The sequence below is a fragment of the Hevea brasiliensis genome, chromosome 14, assembly GCF_030052815.1.
Source record: "Hevea brasiliensis isolate MT/VB/25A 57/8 chromosome 14, ASM3005281v1, whole genome shotgun sequence".
NCBI lineage: Eukaryota > Viridiplantae > Streptophyta > Magnoliopsida > Malpighiales > Euphorbiaceae > Hevea > Hevea brasiliensis.
The window spans coordinates 70858631-70872466 of record NC_079506.1 but is presented as its reverse complement, the minus strand read 5'-3'; positions in this window follow the sequence as shown (position 1 = coordinate 70872466).

Genomic DNA, 13836 nt, shown 5'->3' with positions numbered 1-13836 from the left:
TCGTGTACTTTGTCTCTTCCTCGGTTCTTTGGATTTCTTCTGGCAGAATGTTACACGGGTCTCCAAGATTTACACGGGTTAAGTTACACGATCCGTGTACTTCGCATCAACCACGTTTTTCAATCCTTCGACCTTCCCAAGCTTCTTTCCACACTATATTGCTCTGGAACTTCACCAAAACCCTGAAAAATACAGCAAGAGTTAAATTTCTCTATTTAACACAATTATTTCAACAACTCTCTAAACATATGCCTAATAGATAACTATACTTAACCAACTGAATTAAAAATAAAAATATATTAAAAACACTAAATGTGATGAGAATAAAATTAAAAAATTATGCACTTATCATCTACTTATGAACATTGCTTACTAGGAAAAGTAGCAAGAAAACCTTTTGGGAAAGGAAGTAGAGCTGACTATCCATTACAATTAATTCACTCTTATATTTGTGGTTCAATGAATGTGAGGGCTGGGCATGGGGCATATTACTTCATCACATTTATAGACAATTATACTCATTTTGGTTATGTTTGTTTGATTTCTCATAAATTCAAAGCTTTGAGTTACTTTGTAAAATACTTAAATCTTGTTGAAAATCAATTAGATAGGAAAGTTAAGGCTTTAAGAACCGATCAAGGAAGAGAATATCTATTAATCAATTCAAAAAATTATGTGATGAAAAAGGAATAGAAAGACAATTACTATTCCTGGTACTCCACAACAAAATGATGTACCAGAAAGACGTAATAAAACTTTACTTGAAATGGTTACGTCAATGATGGCACAAGCAAATTTGACCATCACCTACTGGCGTGATGCACTTTTGATTGCCACATTTATACTTAATCGTGTGCCTTTTAAATTAGTTACTTCCACTCCATATGAGTTATAGATAACACGTAAACCAAATTTAAGTGTCTTAAAATCCTGGGGTTGTGCTGCTTGTGTTCATGATCCTTCCCATAAGTTTGGAAAACTTGTTCTAAAGGGAAGGAAATATATCTTTATAAGATATTTTGAACAATCCAAGGGATATGCATTTGTTATAGACCAAGACAATGGATATGTAACTAAGTTTGAATCACGAAATGTTATATTCTTAGAGAATGAATTTCCTAAGTAAAGGAAGATAAGATAAGACTTTTACTCAAGATCAAGATATTTTGGAGATACCAAATCAATTGGAATCACTTCCAAGTGGGAGTAATATGAGCAATGATGAATTAGTTTCAAATGAAGTTGAATTAAACCTTAAAGTGACTCCACCAATGATTCTTGATCCGAGTGGGAGTACCATAAAAATTGATGATTCAATACATTAATCTCAGCTTTGCCAATTGAGTTGAAAGAGCATTATGTATTGTCGTTTTGAGATTAAAGAGGAAGCATTTATGGTTACTATAGATGATGAAGAGCCTAGAAATGCAAATGAGGCTCTTACATATCCGACTAAGGAAAAGTGGATTAAAGCAATGAAAGAAGAGATAAAGTCCATGAAATGAAATCAAGTCTAGGAATTGGTAGATGTACTAATAGGATGTAAGGCTATTGGGAACAAATGGGTTCTCAAAATTAAGCGTAAAGCTGATGAAAGTATCGAAAGATACAAAGCTCATCTATTGGCTAAGGGTATACATAACAAGAAGGGATAAACTATGAGGAGACTTTTTCACCTATTGTACATTTTATCTCAATATGATCAATTTTAGCTCTTGTTGTTAATTTGGACCTCGAGTTTTATCAAATGGATGTAAAAGTTACTTTTCTCAATGGAGAATTAGAAGAGGATATCTATATGTAACAATCTATAGGTTTTATAAGAGACGACCAAAAGCATAAAGTGTGTTGACTTTTGAGGTCGATTTATGGTCTAAAATAATCTTCAAGGCAATGGTATATTAGATTTCATAAGGCAATTATGTCATATGGTTTCACTATGGTTGATGTAGATCATTTTGTATATACCAAAAGACTCAAGGAGAAATTTATAATCTTATCATTATATGTGAATGACATACTAATAGATAGAGATGAAAAGGAATATGTTAATTCTATCAAAGGATGGTTGTCCTCCAATTTTGAGATGAAAGACATGGGTGAGGTTACATATATCCGTAGAGTTAAGATTTCAAGGGATCGCTCTAAGAGGTTACTAACTCTTACTTAAGAATCATACATCAAGAAAATTCTTGAGCGATTTCATACGCAAGATTGCAACTCAATAGATACTCTCATTTCAAAAGGCAAGGTTTTAAAATGTATGTTATGTCCTAAGACTCCATAGGAAAGTGAGAGAAAATGAAAAATGTTCCTTATGCGTGTGTAGTTGGAAATCTTATGTATGCAATGATGTGTACAAGGGCAGACATTTGCTATGCAGTTGGCATGGTAAGTGATGTCATTCTGACCCAAGATAAGCACACTGGAAAGCAGTGAAGAGGATACTAAGGTATCTCAAGAGCACAATTGATTACTCACTATGTTATCAAGGGAAAAGTTTGCAACTAAGAGGCTCTACCGATGCTGATTAGGGAGGAGATTTAGATGAGATAAAATCTACCTCAAGATTTGCTTTTTTACTAAATAATGGTGATATATCATGGAGTAGTAAAAAGTAATCTTGTATAGCTCTGTCTACTATGGAAGCAGAGTTTGTAGCATTCTCGACTGATGTACAAGAAGCTGTTTAGTTAAAAAGATTTCTCATTCACTTAGGTGTGTTCGATACTATTGTACAACCTATGATAATGTACTGTGATAGTCAAGCAGTAATAGCCTACACCAAAGATCCTAAGGATCATGGAAAAATCAAACATATAGACATAAAATATAATTTTGTCAAAGATGAAATGGTAGCAGATCCATTTGCCAAGCCATTTCTAAAGAATCTTTTTATAGGCATATAAAGTCATTGGGTTTGTGTAGAATTTAATGTATTTACTTATATCAGGAGATTCCCAAAAGATATTCACTTGTATGACATTATTATAGTTAATGTTGTTTAATTCCTTATTACATTAGTTGTGGAAATATACACCTACATATATATGTTAAGTACATAAATTAAAAGTAGAATATGTCAAACAGATAAAAGGATTAGCCTTCTCACACAGGCAATCACCTCTATTAGCTAAGTGGCATATAAATATAAGATAGTTATAAGTTACATTATTTGAGTAATAATGTTGAAGAGCTCAAACTTGTAACAAAGCATGCTAACTCAATAAATAAGGATGAGTGTCATTGTAATTAATTGCATTGATTATACATGATTGAGTCATTTTATTTGTTTAAAGATTCCAGATGCAAGTTCCAATAAATTAAGAGTAGAGTAAGGGAACTTAAAGTTAAGCATTGATAGTGCTTAAACTATCATTTATATGATATTTTGACATATGCTCAATGGGAAAGGAGAAAATATCGTAGCATGTGATTCATACCACATGTGCTAGTAACCAATAAAGGAAATGCAAGTTGTGATCTCTACCTATCATTGTGTGAGACCTTAAAAATTAAAAGTAATCTTTCTCAGTATGTACCCTCGCGACTCTTATCTAGTTCTTGAAGCTTAGTTAAATGATTGCTATCTTAGAGTGTTACCAAAGGACCATGTAAGATTCGGTCTAACGGAGTATTTCTAGAAAAGCGAGTTGAATTGGGACTGAAAGAATTGGGAGAAAAGGAAGGTTATTGCAAATTATCACATTATTCTGTGTTCACTGACTGATCAATTATGTTTAAAGACATAATTATGAACTCAAGATATTCATTTGAGATTGATAAAGATATCAATATAATAAATGATCTAGGTACTGCATACTAAATCTACTCTAAACTCAATAAATTTGAGGCACTATATTATCCTAACAGATGTATAGCACTGATGTGTGGTATCCACAAGTATACGGGCTGTTTTAAGTTTTAAAGTGATAAGTCAAGTATTGTTCCCATGAGGATTTGTCATTTGATTATCAAATTATGAATGAAGCGATTATTTGGGCTAATGATTAATGAAGATAAGTGCAAATGTCAATGAGTAAAGTAAAATTGATAAATCTAACTAAAATAAGTAAAGAGCAAGCAAATAAATTCTAAATCTAGATGTAATTAAACTAAATTAATAATGGGTAATCTAAATCAAATGCTAATTAATGGTAAAAATAATTCCAAAGTTGGGGATTTATGCATAAATTAGTTGAAATTTGTCCTGGTTATTCCAATTTTAAGGAAAAATAGAGTTTGAAGGTGATTGATTCTAAATTCTTTTGATATCTTTTTCAAGCAAACTAAAGCGTATTTTAAGAAAACCAAACCTACTTTTGTACAATATTTAATTAACTTAAAACCCATTAATTTTTGTAACCAATCAATAAATCCTCCTAAAATCCTAGTTTATTTTTAAATCTAGGTAATTTTAAGTTCTAATTCTTGATTATCTATCAATGATCTTCATCTTTCGGTCCTTCAATCAAAGATTAACATAATACCCAATGGGTACCAATATTAGGCAAGTAAATTAGGCACATAAGGAAAGAATAAAAACTCATATTTATATAAAATATGGAAATAACCAGTCCAAATCCACAAATTAATCTAAAAAATATTTCCCAACTCTGAAATATAAAGATTTTACTCACTTATGTTGGTATTTACAAGAGAAATGATGGAAAAGTAAAGAAAAATATGATAAGGGACTAAAAATAGAAAAACCCAGGCAGAAAAACCCAAAACTCTGAATCCAGGAGCTTCTAGAAATTCCGGTAGTAGCTATTTTCTCCAGAATTGATGGCATCCTTCTTCCCTTCTCTTTTTGTGATTTTCTTTCCTCTTTTTCTTATTATTTCTTCATGGGGCAAAAACTAGAAAATGATGCTTTTATATGGTCCCAAAAGTTATCCTAAAGTAGGTCTAAAAATAGATAAGAGCCAATGAGTGAATAGAAAATGAGGTGTACAAATATCCAACTCAGCAAAGTTTTCCACGTTTTGAGTTGTCTGCTTAGGATATTGCTTACCCTAAGCAACATCTTCAGCAAATTTCGGCTTCTGCATGGCCTATCTACTTAAGGTTAAGCAGTACCCTCAGCAAATCTCGGCAGGTTTGTGTTAAAATAAGTTTTTTCTCTTATACTTGACTTCTAGCTTGACCTGAGCTATACCTTAAGCACTGCCGCATACCCTAAGCAGGATCTCAAGCAAGACCCTAAGCAAATCTCAGCAGGTTTATGGATGAAAACTCGAATATGTTGGAATCAAGTTGTGCTTGACTTGTGACTTGCCCCAGGTTTTAGGTTAAGCAGCATCACATACCTTGAGCAATATCATAAGCAAGATCTCAAGCAAATTTCGGCTAACTTAATATTCCAAGGCTTGATTTCTTCAACTTTTCTCCATGCTTAAAGGGCTTCAAATTTCTTTAAATCACCTCTTAATGCATTCATTGACCTTTAATTTATCACGAAACCTATTAAAAACATCAAAATTACAAAAATCAAATACAAAGTAACTAAAATTAGTAAATAAGATAAAATAAAGCTAAAATCATAAAAAATACTTAATTATAAGGGCAAAATGGATGCAAAACTACCCTAAAATGTCTATATGAAATAAGTGCAACAAGCACTGAGCTTTTGAAAGTATGTACTAGCCACATGATCTATTTGTTAAGTATCAATACAGTAGTGATTAGAAGAGAGAAAGCTGATCCTATCATGTGTGAGTGGGAGATGTAGATTAAAGTCCACCCATAATATGTCCAAGTCCATATTTACAAGTCTAATCATAGACTTAGATATAAGCCCATTAACCTATTAACTTAATGCTTATTGTGTGTGTAACACCCCTATTTGTATAGCCTAGTATATTTTACTATTCCGGTGATCGGTGTTGGTCCGAAAAATTAAGAGGATTAGAACCACACTTAAGACAACTAGATAAGCCCTGAACACAAATAATTAGTAATTATCAATTAGTTAAGTATAAATAAGAAAAACGGAACATAAGAAGTAAAACGAGCCGAGAGTCACAGCGATGGGTGACCTTATTGGGAAGGACTGCGAGGTCGATTTAAACTCAAATTTTGAACCGTAAAATGTGACGCAGCAGTCCTTAGGACTATTGCGAACATAGTGAAAAAAAGAAAATCACGAAAAAGAATTGTTAAGCCGGTCAAATAATTAGGTCAGGGATTCGGAAGAAATATTGAATTATTTACAAACCGGGTCGAACCAGCGAGGGGCAATTTGGTCAATTGACCAATACCGGAATGGAAATTGGAGAGAATAACTATGGATTTTGTGATGGGACTTCCGAGGACACAGAAGAGTCATGATGCAGTTTGGGCCATTGTTGACAAACTAACCAAGTCTGCTCATTTTCTGCTTGTCCAGATGGACTACAGTTTGGAAAGATTAGCCAAGTTGTACATTGATGAGATAGTAAGACTGCATGGAGTGCCAGTATCCACCGTATCAGACAGAGATCCTAGGTTCACTTCTAGATTCTGGGGTAGTCTTCAGAGAGCCCTAGGAACTAGATTGAACTTCAGTACGGCATTCCACTCACTGACGGATGGCCAGTCTGAGAGGGTAATTCAGATCTTGGAGGACATGCTACGGGCTCGTGTGATTGAGTTTGAGGGCAGTTGGGACATACACTTGCCTTTGATTGAGTTTGCTTACAACAACAGCTACCAATCAAGCATTGGAATGCCTCCATATGAAGCTTTGTATGGTAGAAAATGCAGAACTCCCTTATGTTGGGATGAAGTAGGTGAAAGAAAGTTGATTGGGCCAGAAATTGTTTAGCAAACTGAAGAGAAAATCAGATTGATCAGAGATGGACTTAAGACTGCATCAGACCGTCAGAAGTCCTATATTGATCAGAAGAGAAGAGATATTGAATATGCCATGGGTGAGAAAGTATTCCTCAAGGTTTCCCCTTGGAAGAGAATTATGAGATTTGGCAGAAAGGGGAAACTGAGTCCTCATTTTATTGGGCCATATGAGGTTCTGGAAAGAGTGGGTCCTTTGGCATATCGGTTGGCACTACCTCCAGAGTTGGAGAAGATACATAATGTTTTCCATGTGTCTATGTTGAGGAGGCATCGATCAGACCCATCTCATGTACTACCGGTAGAAGAAATTGAAGTGAATCCAGACCTCACATATAAGGAAGAACCCATAGAGATTCTAGCTTATGAGGTGAAGCAGCTACGGAATAAGCAGATACCATTAGTGAAAGTGCTGTGGAACCATCATTCGGGCTAGGAGGCTACTTAGGAACGAGAGGAGGATATGAGGAGACAGCACCCATAGCTGTTCAGAGATTGATGCCAGGTAAAATTTCGAGATGAAATTTATTTAAGGGAGGGAGAATTGTAACACTCCTATTTGTATAGCCTGGTATATTTCACTATTCCGGTGACTGGTATCGGTCCAGACAATTAAGAGGATTAGAACCACATTTATGGCAACTAGATAAGCCCTGAACACAAATAATTATTAATTATCAATTAGTTAAGTATAAATAAGAAAAACAGAAAATTAGAAGTTAAAAGAGCCGAGAGTCACAGCGATGGGTGACCTTCTCGGGAAGGACTGCGAGGTCGATTTAAACTCAAATTTCGAACCGTAAAATGTGATGCCGCTGTCCTTAGGACTATTGCGAACACAGTGGAAAAGAGAAAATCACGAAAAAGAATTGTTAAGCCGGTCAAATAATTAGGTCAGGGATCTAGAAGAAATATTGAATTATTTGCAACCGGGTTGAACCGGCGAGGGGCAATTTGGTCAATTGACCCCGAGAGCTGACTCCTGACCTAACTATCAAATAAAATCGGAGAAAAGAAAATTTCGAAATCGAGAATTAAATTAAAGAACTAATGGAAAAATAAATAGAAAAAAAAAAAAGAAAAAGCAAGAGTGAAAAGTGATGACATCATGCATGATGCAATAAACATAATAATAAAAAAAAATTAAATTTGGATTAATTTGTGGTCTTCCATAAAGGATTAATTTATAAAAGAAAGAAAAAAAAAGTCATCTTCTACAATTGCCGTTCCATCTCTTCTCTCTCAACTCTCTCACTTTTCTTATCTTCCTCCATTGAAGCTTATTAAAAAGCTTCTTAAACCCAAAAATTGAGCCATAAAATTTATAGATTTCTTGGTTAAAACTTTTAGTTGAGTCTTGTTAAGAAGATTGAAGAGAGAAAAATTGAAGAAAACTTAAAGAATCAAGGAGTTAGGAAGCTCCATTTGAGGTAAGCTCCCTTGCTTAACTTTAGTTTAGTTATACGTATAGAAGTAAGATTTAAATGGTAGAATTACGTAAAAATATGAAAAGAAGCATGCCTATCTAGAATCCTATGAATTTTGGCCAGAAGTTGATTAATATTGTAATGGGTGTTTTGATGCAAATAATGAGGTGGTTAAGTGTAAATGAATGTATGAGTATTAAATATGCATTTAGAATTCAACAAATGTAACAAATTGATGAATTAGGGTTTGGACCTTGGGTTTTGGAAGCCATGAAGGAACGGAAGCGTGAAAAACACAAGATTATACCATTGAATTCAAAAATTTTCACCTAGGGTCACATGCACCATGCAAGATTTATTTTTATCTATTTGATTTCAATGATAAACAACATATTAAAACTCTTTTAATATGTTTTTGGATCTGTATTTGCCATTTAAGATTTTAAAATTAATCAGATTAATTTTAGAACCCTAGATTAAATCAAGAACGATTACACTAACCTCTTGATGTCTTTGCGGCGTGTCTGCGCCTTTGAGATTCGTCTTCAGGACACCAGATATTGTCCCTCTAGCTTGTCCACACCAAGAACACCTATGGCAGCCCTTGAATAGCTTCTAAAGCTTTTTCTATTAATTAGAAAATCAAGTTCTGCCTTTTAAGAGATTAAAGATGTAAACAGGACACTAGAAACAATTTCTAGTGTTCTTAATTCAAGAGATTGATGGCTAATCTCTTTGAATTGATGAGAGATGAAGAGAAATAGATGGAGAGGCTCAAAGTGGCGTGACAATTGAGAGGAGAGGCTGCTGGTTATGTTTTCTTTTCATAACCACACTTAAATAGATAGGTTAACACATTAAACCCTAGCCACATGTCACCTTTTGATTAGCTCTAGGTTTAAGTGACCCAATCACATTGTGCCAAGTGTCAAACCTATATTTAATCTTGATTTTAATCATCTTACATGATTAAAAAAACATTTGGCAAGCTTATGTGTTATGCCATGTGTCACCATCTCATGGTGCCACGTGTCACACTGTGAAATGACCAAAATGCCCCTGTGTCTTAATTTTGAGTTCTTAACCCAAAATAATTATTTTCTTCTTCTAATTAATTTATATCAAATATAAATTAATTAATTAATCTCTATTAATTAATTTCTCATCAATTAAATTCATATTTAAACACTTTAAATATAAATTTAATTTATACTACAAATAATCTAAATTTGGTTTCAAGTCATGCTAGGGACTTTGCAATTTAATTGCAAACCAAATCTATTTAATTAATCAATTAAACTCTTTAATTAATTAATTAAATCATATTTAAATAGGTGATAACTTGTGTATGTGTGTGACTTACTAGGCTCATCACTAATTGGCAATGAGACATGATATCAACTCTTAATATCATCAGAACTCTTTCTTACCATAAATGATTTCTCTAAATCATTTTATGAACCTCATAGACCATGGTTAACATCTAGCATAGCATGCCATGGCCACCCAATTAGTAATAAGATTTACCTTAAATGAACCTATAATCATATGTTACCATGCACTAGAATCTCTCTGTTACAAAATCCCAACTCAAGTTGAGTCATGGTTTATGTCAAACTCCATTTGCTATGAATATTATGTTCTCTTTTAATTGATTCTTGATTAAAAGATTTTTCTCATCGAAACTCTTTTACGAATAAATCTATCTGTCTGGCAGAACTTGAAACATCAAGAACAATTAAATGAACATAGGATTTTATCTCTATTTATTTAGAGGAACAGATTCCTTCTTGATCAACACCTACCTCCATATATAACTAGCAGGAGCCAACACATGCCCATATACCCATACATAGTACAAGTATGAAAGCGATCAAACTCGGACTACCTATATACAAGATAAGCATCCTATCTCGTGTCTAAAGATTATATGCATCGATATGATTTATGACAAAACATTGACAAGAGTAAACTCCATGTGCTTGTCATAAGTGTCACTGGTTCGGCCTACTTATCATTTATAAGTGCCTATCAAGTTTGTTATATGGCATGAGACTCACCATTCCATCTTATTTATATCTCATATAAATAACTTGGGAACAAACATGAATACAATCTTTATGGATAAGTCATGTCCTTATTATGAAGTATCCTCGATTGTGAACCTATTTATGATACTTTGTGCTAGAAATATTGTCACTCATATTCTTAACAACTTAAGAATAATATTTCTAACAAAATATCAATGGACCTTTTCTATTACACATAAATATATTATGTAAACGGAAAAGTGGAAATGCCTTTTATTATTAAAATATGTACAAGATACATACTAAATGATATGCTCTAGGGCATACTACTAACAATCTCCCACTAGCACTAGAGCCATTCATTACAATATCTTAGACCTATCTTCTCAAGATGTCGGTCTAACTGAGTCTGTGACATAGGCTTAGTGAATGGATCAGCTGGATTTTCAGCTGATGCTATTTCTGCATGGCTACATCGCCTTGCCCAACTATTTATCTGATAATGTGGTAGCGCCTTTCTATGTGTTTGGATTTACGGTGAGACCTTGGTTCCTTAGCTTTGTATGATTGCTCCATTATTGTCACGATGTAAAGGCTGGCGACTCAATGGAAGGAACTCTGTAAGTTACATCACGAACTTCTTTATCCAAAGCGACTTCTTTTGCGACATCGATGCGAGAATATACTCGACCTTAGTAGTGGAATCGTAGTCATGCTCTGTTTGGAACTCTTCCAGATCGCACCTCCATTACAAATGAACACATATCCAGAGGTAGACTTTCTATCATCGATATCGATTGGAAATCGAATCGGTATAACCATCCAATTGCAAGTCTCCACCTCCATAAATCAAGAATAAATCCTTAGTTCTTCTCAAGTACTTAAGGATATTCATGATGACTATCGATGTTCCAAACTGGATTGGATTGATACTGCTAGTCAAACTAACGACATATGCGATATCAGGCCTAGTACACAACATTGCATACATTAAACTTCCAATAGCGAAGCATATGGAATCTGGCCATCTTATCTCTTTCTTGGTGTCTTTGGAGACATCTCTTTAGAAAGGTGGATACCATGTCTCACTGGTAACAATCCTCTCTTGGAATCAAGCATGTTAAACCTCTTTAACACCTTTTCCAAGTATAGACTTTGGGATAAACCAATTATTCTTTTCGCTCTATCTCTATAGATGCGAATCCCAAGAATATAGGTTGCCTCCCCTAAGTCTTTCATGGAGAATGTATTTGACAACCATACCTTTATAGTCGTCAACATACCCGTATCATTACCCATCAACAAGATATGTCATCCACATATAAGACAAGGAAAGTGATAGCACTATCACTAACCTTCTTATATACACATGGCTCATCCTCATTTTTGATAAAACCAAAAGATTTAATGGCTTCATCAAAACGGATGTTCCAACTCCTCGAAGCTTGTTTCAACCCATAAATGGATCGCTTTAGCTTGCATACCTTGGAACCATCTTGGGATTCAAATCCCTAGGTTGTTCCATGAAAATTTTTCTTCAATGTATCCATTGAGAAAGGCATTTTGACATCCATCTGCCAAATCTCATAATCATAGTATGCACTATTGCTAATAAAATCCTAATTGATTTAAGCATGGCAACAAAGTAGAAAGTCTCCTCATAGTCTATTCCTTGCCTTTGGCGAAACCCTTTCGCTACTAGCCTTGCCTTATAGGTCTCTACCTTTCCATCAGAACCAATTTTCTTCTTGAAAACCCATTTGTTCCTTATAGGTACAATACCTTCAGGTGGGTCAACAAGATCCCAAACTTGATTCTTATACATGGAATCAATCTCGGATTTCATAGCATCAATCCATTTTGAAGAGTCTATATCTGATATAGCTTCTTCATAGGTAAGTGGATCATCTCCATGATCTACTTCTTCATGAGTAGACAACTCTTGTTCTTCTTCATGAAGAAAACCATATCTCAATGGTGGGTGAGATACACTGGTTGTTATACGAGGAGCAGTGTAGATGTTTCATCAATGGGTATAGGTTGACTAGATGGATCTATATCCATCGATGCATTGGTTGGTCAGAATTCTCCAATTCTAACTCTATTTGCCTTCCTTTGCCTCCTTCTTGAACAAACTGTTGTTCAAGAAATGTGGCATCTCTACTTATCACAACCTTTTATGAAGTAGGCAAATAAAAATAATATCCAAAACTATCTTTTGGATATCCAACAAATCGACCTCTTTCTGATCTGGTCTCCAATTTATCAGTGTTCAGATTTTTGATATAAGCTGGACAACCCCAAATCTTAACATGCTTAAGACTTGGTTTTCTTCCATGCCATATCTCATAAGGTGTGGAAGAAACTGATTTTGATGGAATCCTATTCAGAATATATAAAGCTGATTCTAATGCAAATCCCCAAAAGGAGATTGGCATATCAGTATAGCTCATCATACTACGTACCATATCCAATAGGGTATGATTTCTCCTTTCTGATACACCATTCAGCTGTGGCGTTCTAGAGTCGGTGAGAAACAATGCCATGCTCTCTCAATTATTCAACAAATTCAGTACTCAAATATTAACCTCCACGATCTGATGGAAGTGCTTTTATACTGTTTAGTGTTTGATTTTCTACTTCAGATTTAAATTCCTTAAACTTTTCAAAGGATTCATGTTTGTATTTCATCAAATACAAATACCCAAACCTTGATTTATCATCAGTAAAGGTAATAAAATAATGAAAGCCCCCTCTAGCCATTTCTTTAAACGGACCACATACATCACTATGTATTAGTTCCAAAATATTTTCAGCTCTTAGCCCTTGTCCAACAAAGGGTGATCTAGTCATTTTGCCTTGAAGGCAAGATTCACAAGTTGGAGTAGGCTCAGAGCCCAATGAGGATAGAATCCCCATTTTCTCCAATTTTGCAATCCTATCTTCTGCAACATGACATAACCTTAAGTGCCAAATATATTTTGAACTTGAGTTGGTTTTCACCATGGCATTGTATTCTTTTAGATCACTTGCATTCATTTTGTGTTTGTCATTATTATCCAAATAATAAAGACCATCATTCATATAACCCGAACCAACATATTTATTTCCAAAATAAATATTGCAAACATCATTTGTGAACTGAAATTCATAGCCATTTCTAGTCAAACTAGATATAGAAATGATGTTCTTAAAAGCATCAGGTACATATAAAATATTATCCAAACACAAAACATGTCCAAACATGTAAAAAGATTTAGATCCTATGGCTAAAGCTTCAGTTGAGCCATTGCCAATCCAGGACTCTAATATCTTGAGAACGCATAGCTACATCGCTTGCTAGTTTCTGCATATCATTAGAAATGTGAGAACTGGCACCAGTATCTAAAACCCAAGCTGTAGATGAACTATAAGTATCATCAGAATCTAAATAACAAGATATGGACATACCTTCCGAAGGTGTATCCTTCTTGTCCTTCAGAGAAGCAAGATACTCTGGGCAGTTCCTTTTCCAGTGCCCATCCTTTTGGCAGTGGAAACACTTT